This window comes from Monodon monoceros, unplaced genomic scaffold (assembly GCF_005190385.1).
Source record: "Monodon monoceros isolate NGI ecotype Baffin Bay Population unplaced genomic scaffold, NGI_Narwhal_1 Super_Scaffold_5, whole genome shotgun sequence".
Lineage (NCBI taxonomy): Eukaryota > Metazoa > Chordata > Mammalia > Artiodactyla > Monodontidae > Monodon > Monodon monoceros.
Window position 1 is genome coordinate 12,409,883 of NW_021703782.1, and position 13,360 is coordinate 12,423,242.

A 13,360-nucleotide genomic window follows, 5' to 3' on the forward strand; every position below is an offset into this window, starting at 1 on the left:
AAGACAAGGAGGCCTGGATTTATTCTTTGAGTCCCAGGTCTGCAGCTGACTGGACCCACCTATTCCATTAACCCCTAAGAGCAGATATGCCTACTGACCTGGAGACAAGAGAAGAGGCTGCCCTAGCAATGGGATTTGAAGACCATCAAGGAGGACCTTCACTCATTGCTTGAACTTCCCACCATCAAAGCCAGTGATGAGTTTGATAACAAATCTGTTGAAGGTAGGCTAACACAGGAAAAAACAATAAACCTGGGTGTTCGAGATTTGAGCTTTTTGCCCAGTTATTCAACCAATTGGGCAATCTGTCTTGGGCAATTCACTTCAATTATCTGTGAATCCGTTTCCTTATCTATTAAAGAAGAACCTAAATGATATTCTTATGACAATATAAAAAGGAAATTCCAAATGATCAGAAAGAGACTTCTTTTCTCTGATGCGCATTTGTATTACTCTGGGCTTCTTCAGAAGAGCCCACTGTTGCGTTGGGCTCTAAGCAAACCAATTAAGCTTTAGGGAAGATTAAGGAGAACTGCAGTAACTATTATTCTTAGCACGTTTCCCATTCATTTTTTTTTTAATCTTTTATCACATCCCCTAGAGTGGAGACTTCCCAATGAGAGTCAGGATGGTCTGCAGACCACAAGTGACGCCCAGAAGGATGTCTGTGTCCAGGCAACCACCTACCATGACGGTGCACTCCCGCTGGATGCCACACTCCTGGAAACCGCAGTGGCGGATGAAGCGGCCGGGCTTGGTGCTGGGTGGTGTCTCCATGGCTCGGACGAGACAGCCCAGCCGGTACCCGCGAGGAAGCGGCTATTCTCAAGTGGGAGCCACTGGTCCAGGTCGGTGCTCACGAGCAGGCGGCATGGCTGCTGCAGGAAGCGTACGGCCTTGGGGAGCTTCATGGAGCTGAAGGGCTGGTAGAAGCCCATCTCAACGGCACACACCTTGGGCTCAGGCGGCGTGTACAGCCAGGCACCGGGGAGGTTCACCCTGCAGCGGCTCGGGCCCCACGCCCTCGGCCTCCAGCTCCGAGCCCAGGGCTGCGCTGCCCAGCATGTAGGCCTTGGGCCCGGCGTGCCGGCCCGGCGCTGCAGCAGGTGGAGCGCGGTGCAGTAGGCCAGGCCGAGGACCTTGCGGCTGCTGCCAGGGCCGCAGGGCGGCCGAAGCCCAGGCGCCGCAGCTCCGCGGCACAGGCCTCGAGGGTCTCGCTGCTGTTGTTGGTGAGGAAGCCAAGACGCTCGCCCGCCTGCAGCGCCCTCAGAAGGCTCGGCGCGCAGGACGCCACAGTCTCGCTGCGCCCGAGCGCGCCGTCGCCGTCGGACAGCAGCGTTTCCACGTCATCCAGCGACGCCTCAGCCAGCTCGGCGCTCAGCACCACGCAGCCGGCGTCGCCGCTTCCGGCCTCTGCCTTCTGCTTCCCTAACACACCAGCTGCAGGAGTGGACACGGGACGTAGACCTGGCCGATGTCAGTGCTTTAATCCTCAGAAAGCAATCTTTGAGACATAGGAAAGCCGTTTTCTTCGATTATCGTAAAGATTCTGGAGAAGGTAGTGGTCCTCGGTTTTTGCTAAGCTAGGAGGATGTGCGTTGGGGAATTCTGGCCACCACGTGGAGAAAAGCTTTCTGCAAGATGAAGCCAAGACAAGGAAAGGGGGAAGGGAGAGAGGGCGAGGTCTCTGGGGGGACCATGTTCCCGTTCCAGTTTCTCAGACTCTGATCACGGCAGCTATTCTTTAGATTCTGTGAACAAACCTAGCGCCCTTCCCAGGTATGTGAATGCACGAAAAGAGCGGCTTTGAGTTGAGTTTCAATTACTTGCAACTCGAACAATCCTGATAAATACAGGGACGGTGTGGAGGTAATGAAAACAAGCCCTGCACGACGGGGCACAGAACAAAGGGCTTTGGGCTAAGGTGATGGGACTCTTCAAGGCAGAGAATCCAGGGGACGCAGGTAGAACATCCAACTCGATTCCTTTCCAAATGTACATGCTGGAGATTGCCAACTACTCCTTAGAAAGTGGAGAAAGAATGGAGGCTTGTTTTTTGCAAGATCCTAGTCAGACTCTTAGGCAACAGGGTATCCTGGGCTTGCTTCCTTTCAAGCTGTATTTGTCTGTGAAAGTCAGTTGGTGGCAGGACTAACAGAGCAGCCTATGCTGTCTCTAATGCAGGCAGCCTCTACTTTTTAAGTGCAGTGAGGCTCTGGAGACAATGTCATTGATTAGATTGTCATCTTACCACATTCCAACTGCCAGTGCACTCAGAGCAGAGGCATTGTGTTAGCGCGGACAGCAGGGGTGTTGGAAAAGCGTTGAAAGTGGAGTCAGACATCATACTCCCTCACCCACACCCTGTGTGCAAGGGTGAAGGGTGTCACCTCGGTTTTGGAGCCATGAGATGCTAACAGCTCCTTTGAGGATAGAGCCAATAGCCTTGGCCTTGGTCTCATTAGTACCAAGCTCTAGCCAGCTGAATTAATCATAGAAAAGAGCACTTGTCTATGTAACACATGTATTCCCAGGGCAATTAAGCTCTGGGTTTAAAGGGACGTTACATTTATGGTAGCAATCCATATATTGCTGAGTTTTTCCACCCTGCTTGCTGTCATGGAACAGCCAACCCCCCTAACAAGTTTCCCCAAATTACGTCTTGCAACCTCGGGGTTAGGTGGGGAGTTTACAATGCACACACACAAAAAGCCCTGACAATCACAGCATGGTCTCCACTTCCATACTCTTTCTACCATCCTCTCTTTCTCTGCCCCTTTACTGTCAGCAAAAAAGGACTGCCATTGTGTCCTTCAGATACCAGCAATGCACCAACACCATATTGCACTGACATAAGGAAAAATTATCTTCTAATTTTTAATGCCCACTTATAAGAACCACCAACCACAAGCATTGCGCCCTGTGAGTGCGCAGAAACACACACACACACACACACACACCCCTTAGTGATAAGGTCTACCACAATGATCCCAAAGAAATGGTATGTTATACCCCAAATCTTAAAAGGATGTGTTGTACAAAGCACCCTTTTCCATTCCCATTCTTTTCTTTTCATTTCCCATGGCCCCAGATGTGAATCCAGGATGCCGACAGGTAACCAGCCTCCAAGACAACTCCAAAGCTATCCTCCAGCCAGAGCCTCCCAGTGCACAAGCACTTATTCCTGTCATCCGAAACATCCTGGGGTTCCATAACCAATCCTTGTGCTCCACTTTGACGTTTTGGTTGCATGTGCATAATTTCTACTTCTGTGTCACATAATAGATCATACAACGGTTGCTGCTGAATCCAGGAATCTTGAGAAGGAAGGCTCCCCCCCAGCTCGCCTCATAGAAGGGGCATCACGCTGTAGTGTGCTTCACGGTACAGTGAAGAAGATGAATGAGATCAGGGTCATCTGAAAATGACAGGCCGGAATTTATTTTTCTCTCTGTTCCTTGCCTGACATCTTTTTTTTTTTAATTTTTTAAATTATTTTATAGAGCAGGTTCTTATTAGTTATCTATTTTATACATATTAGTATATATATGTCAATCCCAATCTCCCAACTCATCCCACCATCCCCCCACCCCCGCTTTCCCCCCTTGGTGTCCATACGTTTGTTCTTTACATGTGTGACTCTATTTCTGCCTTGCAAACCGGTTCACCTGTACCATTTTTCTAGATTCCACATATATGCATTAGTATACGACATTTGTTTTTCTCTTTCTAACTTACTTCACTCTGTATGACAGTCTCTAGGTCCATCCACGTCTGTACAAATGACCCAATTTCATTCCTTTTTATGGCTGAGTAATATTCCATTGTATGTATGTACCACATCTCCTTTATCCATCCGTCAATGGGCATTTAGGTTGCTTCCATGACCTAGCTATGTAAATAGTGCTGCAGTGAACATTGGGGTGCATGTGTCTTTTTAAATTATGGTTTTCTCAGGGTATATGCCCAGTAGTGGGATTGCTGGATCATATGGTAGTTCTATTTTTAGTTTTTTAAGGAACCTCCATACTGTTCTCCATAGTGGCTGTATCAATTTACATTCCCACCAACAGTGCAAGAGGGTTCCCTTTTCTCCACACCCTCTTCAGCATTTGTTGCTTGTAGATTTTCTGATGATGCCCATTCTAACCCGTGTGAGGTGATACCTCATTGTAGTTTTGATTTGCATTTCTCTAATAACTAGTGATGTTGAGCAGCTTTTCATGTGCCTCTTGGCCATCTGTATGTCTTGGAAAAACGTCTATTTAGGTCTTCTGCCCATTTTTTGATTGGGTTGTTTGTTTTTTTAATATCGAGCTGCATGAGTGGTTTGTATGTTTTGGAGATTAATCCTTTGTCCGATGATTCATTTGCAAATATTTTCTCCCATTCTGAGGGCTGTCTTTTCGTCTTGTTTATAGTTTCCTTTGCTGTGCAAAAGCTTTTAAGTTTCATTAGGTCCCATTTGTTTGTTTTTGTTTTTATTTCCATTACTCTAGGAGGCGGATCAAAAAAGATCTTGCTGTGATTTATGTCAAAGAGTGTTCTTCCTATGTTTTCCTCTAAGAGTTTTATAGTGACCAGTCTTACATTTAGGTCTCGAATCCATTTTGAGTTTATTTTTGTGTATGGTGTTAGGGAGTGTTCTAATTTCATTCTTTTACATGTAACTGTCCAGTTTTCCCAGCACCACTTTTGAAGGGACTGTCTTTTCTCCATTGTATATCCTTGCCTCCTTTGTCATAGATTAGTTGACCATACCTTGCCTGACATCTTATGGAGAGATGTATGAGCCATTAAAATCGAAAGTCAAACTACAAAACAAAAGGAAGAGAGAGTGAGTTGGCACTCAGACAATCCACCAACTAGGTGAGTCAATCTTCTTTAATCCAGAGTGCTACAAGTTTCCAGACCACGTGGTAACTTTTTAGATTCAAATTCAAATCCTAGGTACCAAGGCCCCCTCATCTTTCTAATCCTGTGTTAGGGACTTTCTTATGTATTATGCCACTTAATCTGCACGATGAAACTGTGCTATCTATGATATTTGAAAAAATATATGTACTTTATCTTTTGTTCTCCAAGTAACACATATTCACTCTAAAAGAAAAAAATCTGATAAAAAGAGACATTTTAAAATCATCCATAATTCCCATGCCTAAAGAAAAGTATTTTAACATTTTGACATGTATGATATATATTATTCTACCATCTTTCCCTACGCATATATAACATATAATTTATAATATTACAACTTTTACATTTTTTCTGAACAAGATAATAGTGAATTTTATTCCATGACATGAAATGTAATTTTTTTCTACAACATGTTAAGGTTACATAAAGTTCCATCATACACCACACACCATGATATATTTAATGGATTCCCCGTTGTTGGAGATTTAAGCTGTTTCCAATTTTTAGTTATCATACAAATGCTTTGATCAACATTCTAATAGCAAAATCTTTGCATGTAACCATGATTATTTCTTTTGGATTGGTTCTTACAAGTAGAATTTTGGGGTCATAGCGCATGTCAAATTTTAAAGGTTTGCTTCTGTTGTACCAAATGTCCCTCTAAGTAAGTTAGAGCGCTTGAACAGCCACAAGTAGTATAAAAAAGTACTAATTTCCCTGCAGCACAGCCAGCATTTTTACTTTCATCTTTGCTGATTTTTTGGAAGAAAAATTAACTTTCATTTGTTTAAAATGTGCAATTTTTGACATTTACCAGGGAGGCTAAAAATATTTTTCATGGGTTTACTGGCCATTTACACTTCTTCTTATGTAAAGTGATGTTCATTTCTTCTGTGTCTTTGAATTCATTCCTCTTTTTCTTGTCGGTTTCTAAATGCTTTATTATTAAGTATTCCATAAGCACCACAAATATCTTGTGATTAACTCTTCCATAAGGACCAAAAATAATGTCTCCCAGTTTGCCTTTTAATATATTTAGTATCTGGTATACCTAAGTTTTCATGATAAATTTTTATGGAGTCAAATTATTTCATATTTTTCTTTATAGTTTTTATATTTTCATGCATTGTTAGAAAGGCTTTCCAAGATTGTTATTTTTTAATTACTTCATTATCTTTTAGAACTATAAAGTTTTGTTTTCACTGGAAAGTCTTTACTTTGGGTGTGGTCTGAAGGAGAAATCTACCTTTATTAAATGGCTAGCCATTATTAGGTAATCCTTTCTCTTCTCACTGAGTTGAAATGCCAGTCTTATCACCTAAAAAAAAAGTTCTGTTATTTTGAGTCGATTTCTGTTCCATTTCATTGATTTAGCACAGAGTGACTCTCCTCATTCTGTGTCCTGCCTTTTCCACGTATCCTGCTCTACCACTGAGAAACTGATTCCTTTTCTACACAAAATGAACACTAGGCATCTGTTTTTAGACTTCCTTGAAAACAAAGAGTGAAAATAATGATTAGCCATGGATAGCTTTAAACCAGAGTGTCATTCAAAGCAAATCATTCCTAAAGTAATGGGCTTTACTCCTAGTGTTTTTGTTACTATTAGCCATTAGCAAGTGAAAGAGAAAAAAAAAAAAAAAGTCCTGTTAAAACACTTGTTGCTCCCTTTATTAACCCTTGAATTACATGGAGATCCAGTTAAAGTCAGGTAGGAGTTGGCCAGAGTAGCTGTGCTTTACAATCCACATATATGAAGCAGAGAGCTGTGACCCATCCACATGGCCATTCTTCTCAGCCGCTGCTCCTTTAACATGCTAGAGTAAGAAGCCACTTACGATACTGGGTAGTGTAAATAGGCCTTTGACCCTGCACCAAAGACCTCTATCACTCACTGTTTTGAATCTGTTTCTGGTCAATTCAGTTGGCCCGAACGCAGCTCTAATGAGGCTGAGGTCACGGGTTCAATACCAGTGTGGTCTAATTACCAATAAGTCAACTGTTTCAGCGTCTCAGCTTGTACTTCTAAACCAAGCCAGCCACTTTTGCATAGTCCCAGGTTTGGACACACAGGGGACAAGGTGAGAGAGCAGAGATAAATCAGAACAAATCTCCCATCATACTGGGACGTGCACTCAATGCCCTGCTGTTGGCAGGTCAGTAGCAGGGTTTTGGAGACAAGCAATTGGAGCACATTTTTCTATTGGCACCACGGCCGTCAGTAATTAGCATCTAATCCACCCCCCCCACCCAATCCTGCAGAAAGGCTGCCAAACTCCCCTCTCCAAGGACTTACTATTCTAATTTAGAGAATAGAGTTTGGGGAGGTGGCAGTGTGTCCGGCGCTTTAATGGGATTGTTTGCAGTAACCATGGATGCCTAGGGGAAACTCAGTCGAAAACTAAATGAAGATATAAGCTTTCTTTTTAATTTCATTAGGAAGTAAGTAAAACATGTTAAGATAATTTGGAAAAGAAGCAAAGAAGGAAAACATCCAGTCTCGCCAACATAACACATATACAATTAGAAACTTTAGACCCATCGTTTTCCTTTTTCATCACCATTTTAAGCCATTACACAAATAACATTCTATAGGAGGAACAAACATTTTTCAAGAAAATGGAAATTACCTACTATCTGTTAACAAGGTGACTATTGAAAATTTTCCCGGAGATGCTCAGTGCTCACCCATGGAAGCACTGCGTTTGGAGTGACTTCTCATAAATGCTGAGTCCTCAAAGATGCCGACCCAGCAACCCCACAAAAGGCCCATCAGTTAAATTTCCCAGGAAATAGAAGATGCCTCGGTAACCTTGATACCGCTTAATGCTTCAAACACTAAAGAAGTTTCTAATCACAAGTATTCAGCACAGTGTCATTTGGAAGACATCAAGAGAGGAGGAAAAAGTCCTCCTACCTAATGTGAATGCAGTAGAATTGGCACTCTCCTTTAGAACGTACTGTAATTTCTCATGGAAACACTTTGTGAAAAGCCAGTCATATATCGTAGCCCCTAAGTATGAAACCACGGGTCCCTCTAACCACACAAAACAGCTGTGCCCTCGGAGGAAAGGTCATCTGCTGCAGTCATGTTTCTTTCTACTTTTAAAGAAATGTCAGACCATGTTTTATGCGGTCCTTATGACAGGGTGCTGTTTATTGTATCACCAAGCTGCCATAACTTCAGGACGAGGAAACTGCCATTATTTGGAGAGTATATATCTTTCTGACTTGCAGGAAAGATGAAAATTAAGAACGGCCCTCTTTTGGAGTGGGTCTAAGTATTCTTTGACAGTCTCCTACAATATTTCAAACGTCTTCGTCAGGCCCATAAAACCCAACGCTCACCTCACTTGGCCCAGCTGAAGCTGTGGAGGAGTTAGGACGTTTATCGCAAGTGTGGTGTGAATTCTGCCACTTGGCAGATGTTTCTGACTTAGAGCTTGCAACCAGCTTGCTTGGTGCCCCCAAGGACAATGAAATGTACATAAAGAGATTGTACGACAGTAGGAAATAATAATGATAGCTAATGTTGATCAAGTGCCAGGTTTCTGTGCTAAGCCTTCTACACACATGACCTCAATTTGTCCTCATTACTCTGGGGACACAATGAGAACCCTATAACACAGACAAGAAAACTAAGATAGAAAGAAATCAAGGGACTTGCCTCAAGGTCATACTGCTGCAAAGCAAGGGTGCCAGGGTTCAAACCTGGGTCTTGTCACCCAGAGCCACACATGTAATCAACATGTGTTGACCACGTGATGTTTCCCAGGCAGTGTGGTCCCACAGAATAATAAGGACCTTCTTCCCCAGTGCTCATACACTCCTATTACGATCTAAGTTGGAACTGAGAGAATAAGTTCCCTCCGTGTGGTAACAACTGTGTGACAGCTTTCACTAGAAATCAGATCTGTATGACCTCCAACTCTATACTCAAGATTCCAAAGTTCTTGACCTGGAGAGTTTTCTAGAGATGAGAAGTAAAGGGAATGTGAAACATTTTTGAAAACCTGCTCCAGGTCTTAATTATCTAGGATCAACAGGGGAGGTGCTTTGATAAAGTCACTCGAATATTCTATTTAAACTCCTCATCAAATTCTGTTTCAAAGTGTGTTTCTGCTCTAGCGTAGGTGAAATTTTAGGAACGCCAAGCTGCTTCAGAAATCAGTTTGGATCTGGACCAAGATTATGAGGGACAAGTGATGAACTAAACTAAGTGCAACCTGAGTAAGTTAGTCAACCAGTACCTCGCTCGGGGTCACCAGCTAGTGGTGGCATTGTACAGTCTAGGCAAGGTCCCTGCTGAGAGCTCGCCCTGGGGATGGGGAAGCCACGAGGTTCAGACTGAGTAGGTGACGTGGTCAGGAAACTTTTTTCTGCTTAAAGAAAGAAAATCACAAGGGAGGCTGACAGCTGATACACAAATTTACTTTCTCTCCTTCCCCCTGGCTTGCTTCCCAGCCCGCATTCCCCTCCTTGCTGTTCTCCCTGGGGCTGGGGGAGGGGTGGTCCGAGCCTGCGGTGGGAAATCACGGGATAGGTGGGCTGGCTTCTAGCCCCTGCTCCGACACTCACTAGCTTTGTAACTCTAGACACTTCGCTCAACCTATGTCTTTTGACCTCAATTGCTTCATTTTTTTTTTTCAGCAGATTTGTATTAAATGCCAAATGAAATGTCCATATTTCATTGGTGACGTGAGGAGCTAGGCTAAACGGACCCTAGATCCTTTCGCATTTTAAAACGCTGTGACTCTTTCCCTCTTATGTGATGCTCCTTTCTTTTACTTCCTTCCTTCCCTCCCTACTTCCTTCCTCTGGCACCCGCATCCCAGCCCACCTCTAAGTCTCTCTCTGACCCGGAGGCAGAGAAGTAAAGATGGAGGAGAGAGATTCGGTAGGTACCTGTGGAATCTTTCTTCCTTTCTTTTTCTTTCTTTCCTCTCTTCTTTCTTTCTCTCTCGCTCTCTTTCTTTTCTTTCTTTCCTTCCTTCCTGGCGCCAGGGTACCTTTCTTTGACTTTTTCAAGAACACGTTTCAGGGACTGAAGAGACCACTCTTCGTTCATTTCCTCATTCAAGCAAACGTTTTGAGTGTCTGCAAGTGCCAGCATTTTGTGGGGCATGATCATTACAGTGACCCTCAATGGGATCTGGGAAATATTCACTCACATTCATTGGCAAACTGTGGTTCCTTAAAGGGGCAGCCACAGGAGTCCACTGCCATAAAGCTCTCCGGACAAGGACAGTCAGTAAGTGCCAACTCTGTCGAATGCATCCAGCCTTGCTGCTTGAGAAGAACTTCAAAGGGCTTGAGGAATAGCTAGACCAGCATTGTCCAAGAGAGCTTTTATGATCAGGGATATATTCTGTATCTGCAGTGTCTGATATGGAAGCCACCAGCCACATGGTTATTGAGCACTGGAAATGTCACTAGTGTGACTGAGGAACTAGATTTTAAATTTTGTGCTACTTTAAGTATTTAAATTTAGATAGCCACATGTGACTAGTGGTGACCACACAGGGCAGCTCAGAAATAGAATATTAGACACACATGAAAGGACACAGGTCTCCTAGACAGGAGACAGCAAACTATGTAAAATGGAAGGCAGGTAATATTGTATAAGATGATGAGGAGATTAAGGGTAATCAGATCCTGAATCAGGGGATTGTTAAGAGGAAAAATGCCAAAACAAGGAGAAGAGAGGGCTCTTACTCTTGGGCAGTGTCAGGTGTCCCTGGTACATAGTAGCTCTCCAAAACTTCATTGGATGGATGAATGGTTCTGGTTAGGCTTGTTTGGTTATTATAAAGAAAGGAGACTCACCCACATTAGCTTAAGCAAATGATGGCCATAACTGTAAAAAAAACTGTACTTGTTCTGCACGGGGTTAGGATCTTTCAGACCTCCAAAATCAGGAGCTAAACAGAGCTAGGCCTCACGATGATTGGGTGGCTCTGGAATTTCCACCATTATAGGAAAAAAAATAGCATGATATCAGACACCTATAAATACTGTATAAGCATATTTCTGGGTTTTAGCTCTGTTAAGTGCCAATGATAACAACAACAAAAAAGCGTCTTAAAGAGTATATCAAGAAAAAGATAAGTAAGTCTTCATGCTTGGGACAGAGGTTGCTATTAATTGATCATGGATAGAAATAGAACTACTTGGGTCCAGTTTATTTTTTTCCTCCTAGCTTATCTCAAGAAGATTGATCTTCATATTAGAAGAGGTAATGCAAACATTTCAAGAGGGAAACCAGGGTTGGTTATTATACACCCCATTGCTCTCAGAAAGTTCAGGTCTCCAGATCTGCACAAATTATACCACCAGGGTCTTGTAGAAATAATGAAAGCTGAAATGCTATGGATACTTTCTGAACAACTACGAAGAATGAGAGAAGTCTCGGGAGGTTGGAGAGGATTGAATGTTTTCCCAGTTTTCAAGAAAGGGAAGAAAAAACGTTCTACAAACTAAAAACCAAATAGACTTGATGATCATCTTGAGAGCAATTTCAAAGTGGGTTTTAACAGAAATGCTTTGTGGACATACTTTGAAAGGACAGCAGTGACCACCAAGAGTCAGTACAGGTTCACTCAGAATAAATCATGCCAGTCTAACCTTCATTCTGCTTTTGGGACAGAGAATTGCAAGACATATAAATCACACTTCAGCAAGGCGTTTGACAGTGTCTCTCATTAGAACCTTATGGACAAGATGGAGAAATGTAAGCTAAATATTGGAATCGTTAGATAGATTAATAAGCACTTGGATGGTTTACCTCACAGAGTTGTGTTTAATAGATGGTTGTCACCTGAAGGGAGGACTTTATACTGTGGCATAGAACTATTTGTCCTTGGCCTGCTCTGCTAAACATTTGCATGACTTAGATGAGGACAGTGATGGTGTGTTTATTAAATCAGCAGATGACAGGAAACTAAGAGGGAGAGAGAACAGATTTCAGGCCCCAAATCTTCACGGTCTGAGACAGACAATGGGCCAACTTTAATCAACTTCCAGTGTGAGGACCTGCCCTAGTTCATTCACACTGACAAACACCCCCTCTGGCTTCTTGAAAGACCAGAAGGGGTGAAGCCATGAAAACCTTGCCTGAGTGATGAAGAACTCAGCTTCCACCATCTTCCGTGATCAGACCACCGGAAACAATTTGCCTTCCAGTCTTTTGGTCTGTTTTGTTTTGTGGTCAGTATAACAGGCGCAACATCTCTTATCTCATCCCTTGGCTCTTGTTAGGACTGACCCCTGGAATGACTCCTCAGTCCCTTGTCTTGGCGCCTTGCTCTCCAGGAAGAAATTTCCAAGTTTCAACCGACAGGTATGGCCCCCGGTGCTTGGTTTCTCTTCCTGGTGAGGAACTTGCAAAGCCAAGTCTTGCAGTTTGCCTTGTGATGGGGCTTCTGTCCAGAGAGTGACCATCCTGGGCTTGTTGTGCAAAGCTGCACTACCCTCCGTCCAGAAGGCTCTGCTTGATCTCTGATGTCATCTAAAAGCTCCAGCCAACCCTGCTTTGCCCCTTAACACTTCGGGACTACAGCCACTGTGACATATGATGGACAATTGAAGTTGGTTGTGTTCAAAAACCAGTTTTACAAGGGGCACAGTAGCTTGTGCTCAGTTGATGATGAACCCAAAAGCCAGTGTGATTCCAAGCTCTGCTATCAGAGATAATGAGTCCATCATAAGAGAAGTGAACATCTTTCTCCCCCTTGTGCTAATTAGACCATGATGGGTACCACATGGAGAAACATTAACAAATGGAAACTTCCTTGGAGAAGAATATCTAGCAGAGTTAAGAGGCTTGAAACTGACTAAATAAGCCAAAAGTTGGAAACATTGGATGTTAACTTTGAAAAGACCATAATAGAAGCCAAGTTTGGGGTCTGGCAAGTGAAGAAGGATTGGAGTTATTCTACCAGACAAAGCAAGCATGATGGGTAAAAACTACAGAAAATCAGATTTATTACAACAATCTCTAACAACCAGAACTGTCCAAGACTGGCCCAGGCTATTTTAGGAAGTTTTGAGTTCCCTGTTGCTAGAAGTGCTCAAAAAGAGACGGTATGTTATCTGTAATGTTGCAGTCAAAATGCATGATCTCGTATGTAGTTAACTAGAAAATATTCAAAGCCCTTTACACCCTAGGTCTATGATTTTATAACGATGTATCTGATTTTAACTTGGGCTATTTTTTCCCTATTTTCCTTGTCTACTATTCCAAGAATATATTATAGAGAAGATATATGGCCTCTCTTTTTAAGTTTGCAAGGCCAGGCAGAGGGAAATTGGGGAAGACCAAGATTAATCCTTCTTTGAAGATACAGCTGGTAAATATCTGGTCTCCAAAATTCTCCTCGCCATTTGTGACAATCCTTGCCCCCACCCTAGCTCCCTTGGGTCCTTTGAAATATGACTTCAATCC

The 13,360-nt window shown here is 43.1% G+C and overlaps 1 pseudogene; it reads right to left on the reverse strand.

Moving 5' to 3' along the window:
* Positions 1-550: 550 nt before the first annotated feature.
* Positions 551-12,060, reverse strand: LOC114883964 (annotated as a pseudogene).
* Between the last annotated feature and the right edge of the window lie 1,300 nt (positions 12,061-13,360).